The sequence below is a fragment of the Meleagris gallopavo genome, unplaced genomic scaffold (assembly GCF_000146605.3).
Source record: "Meleagris gallopavo isolate NT-WF06-2002-E0010 breed Aviagen turkey brand Nicholas breeding stock unplaced genomic scaffold, Turkey_5.1 ChrUn_random_7180001954636, whole genome shotgun sequence".
In the NCBI taxonomy this organism is placed as follows: domain Eukaryota; kingdom Metazoa; phylum Chordata; class Aves; order Galliformes; family Phasianidae; genus Meleagris; species Meleagris gallopavo.
Window position 1 is genome coordinate 1,887 of NW_011215577.1, and position 2,432 is coordinate 4,318.

Below are 2,432 nucleotides of genomic sequence, written 5' to 3' on the forward strand. Positions count from 1 at the left end.
GGCCCAGCGCGGTTCCTTCATCCCTATTGGAGGAGAGGGACGTTCAGGGGTGGGGCTTCACATGGGCAGGACTAAATGGGGGCATGCCTATATAGGGGGCGGGGCTATAAGGAAGGGGGCGGGGCACCAGGAGGAAAGCCGGACTTCCAGGGGGTAGGGCCAAAGGAAAGGGGGCGTGGCTTCACTAAGGAGGAAGGGCTAAAGGGACAGGGGCAGGGCTTCAGGATAGAGGCGGGGCTCCAAGAGGCGGGGCTTCGTGAGGGGCGGGGCTTCAAGGGGAGGGGCTTCAGTGTGTAGGCGGAGCTTCGGGAGGGAGGCAGGACCTCAAGGGGTGGGGCTAAAGGGAAAAGGGCGTGGCTTCAAGATGGAGATGGGTCTTCAGGATGCAGGCGGGGCATAAAGGGGTGTGGCTAACAGGAATGGGTGTGGCTTCATGAGGAGGCGTGGCTAAAGGAGATGGGGCGGGGCTTCAGGATGCAGGCAGTGCTAAAAGGGTCGTGGCCAAAGGGGAGGGGGCGTGGCTTCTGGGGAAGGAGATTCTAAAAGAGAAGGGCGGGGCTTCATGAGGGAGGCGTGGCTTCAAGGGGTGGGGCTAAAGGAAGTGGGCGGGGTTTGGGGGTTGGAGGCCGGGTCCCACAGTTGGGGTCACCGACCCCACAGATCCAGCAGCAGCCCCAAGGATTCGGAACGAGCCCCCAGCCCCACGGATTCAGGGTCAGAGCCCCAAACTTGGAGTCCCAGTCCGGCCTCCTTGCCCCACAGATGGGGTCCCATACACCTGGTCCCAGCCCCACGGATTCAGAGACCAAGCGAGGGCCACCCCAGAGATCTGGGCTCCAGCCCCACAGCTTTGGGGTCAGCTCTCACCATCCACCACGTCCGCCTTCTCCACGTCCCCACGGGCGCGGGCCGCCCCGACCTCGTCCCCATCAGAGACCACCGTCACCTGTGGGGTGGAGCCCCGTCCCCACGTGTCCCCTTCGAGGCCCTAAAATGTCCCCCACCCCACATCCCACATGCCGGCCCCATGGCGCTCCCATAACGTCCCCAGATCCCAATGACGACTTTAGGACGTCCCACATCCCACACCACACCGCATCCCCCATGTGGCATATCCCCATAATTCCCATCCCATAATGATCCCATAACCATCCTGTATTACCCTATAGAACTCCATAAGGACCTTATATGACCCCATAAAGCCCCACAGAGGCCCTTCACGGCCCTATAGGGCCCACCTGCTGGCACTGCCCATACAGTTCTGTCAGGACACAGCAGGGCTGTGGGATCCCCCATATCCCATATCCCATATATCCCATATCCCATATCCCCATAGCAGGGCTGTGGATATGGATCCCCCATATCCCACATCCCACATCCCATATTCCCATATAGCCTCACATCCCATATGGCCCCATATCCCATATGGCCCCATATGGACCCATGGCCTGGGGGGGCAACAGGAAACCCCATATGGACCCATATGGCCCCATATCCCCGTATCCCATGGCCCCATATGGACCAATAGCCCCATATGGACATATATGGCCCCATATGGCCCCATATCCCACATCCCACACCCCATATCCCACACCCCACATCCCACATCCCACATCCCATATTCCATATATCCCATATCCCACACCCCATATCCCACACCCCACATCCCACATCCCATATCCCATATCCCATATATCCCATATCCTATTTATTCCACATCCCACGTATCCCACATCCCACATCCCATATTCCATATATCCCATATCCCACATCCCACACCCCACACCCCACATCCCATATCCCCATGGCCCCACATCCCATAACGACCCCATAACGACCCCATAACGACCCAGCCTGACCCCACAAAACCCCACAAGGCCCCATAGGGCCCTATAGAGCCCACCTGCTGGCACTGCCCATACAGGTCGATCAGGACATAGCAGGGCTGTGGGATCCCCCATATCCCACATCCCACACCCCACACCCCATATCCCACATCCCATATATCCCATATATCCCACAACCCATATCCCATATCCCACATCCCATATCTCATATATCCCATATCCCATATATCCCACATCCCATATCCCACATCCCATATATCCCATATCCCATATCCCATATATCCCACATCCCATATCCCACATCCCATATATCCCATATCCCATATCCCATATATCCCACATCCCACATCCCCATGGCCCCACATCCCATAACGACCCAGCCTGACCCCACAAAACCCCACAAAACCCCACAAGGCCCCATAGGGCCCTATAGAGCCCACCTGCTGGCACTGCCCATACAGGTCGATCAGGACATAGCAGGGCTGTGGGATCCCCCATATCCCACATCCCACACCCCACACCCCATATCCCACATCCCATATATCCCATATATCCCACAACCCATATCCCATATCCCACATCCCA

General features: G+C 57.7%; 1 long non-coding RNA gene across 1 annotated transcript; it reads right to left on the bottom strand.

Annotated features, from left to right (window-relative positions):
- LOC104917054 lies at positions 1-2,029 on the bottom strand. Its single transcript, XR_796748.3, has 3 exons — positions 1,904-2,029; positions 868-946; positions 1-23 (listed from the first exon to the last, which is right to left on the bottom strand). It is a non-coding gene; the product is annotated as an uncharacterized LOC104917054 (long non-coding RNA).
- Positions 2,030-2,432: the final 403 nt, after the last annotated feature.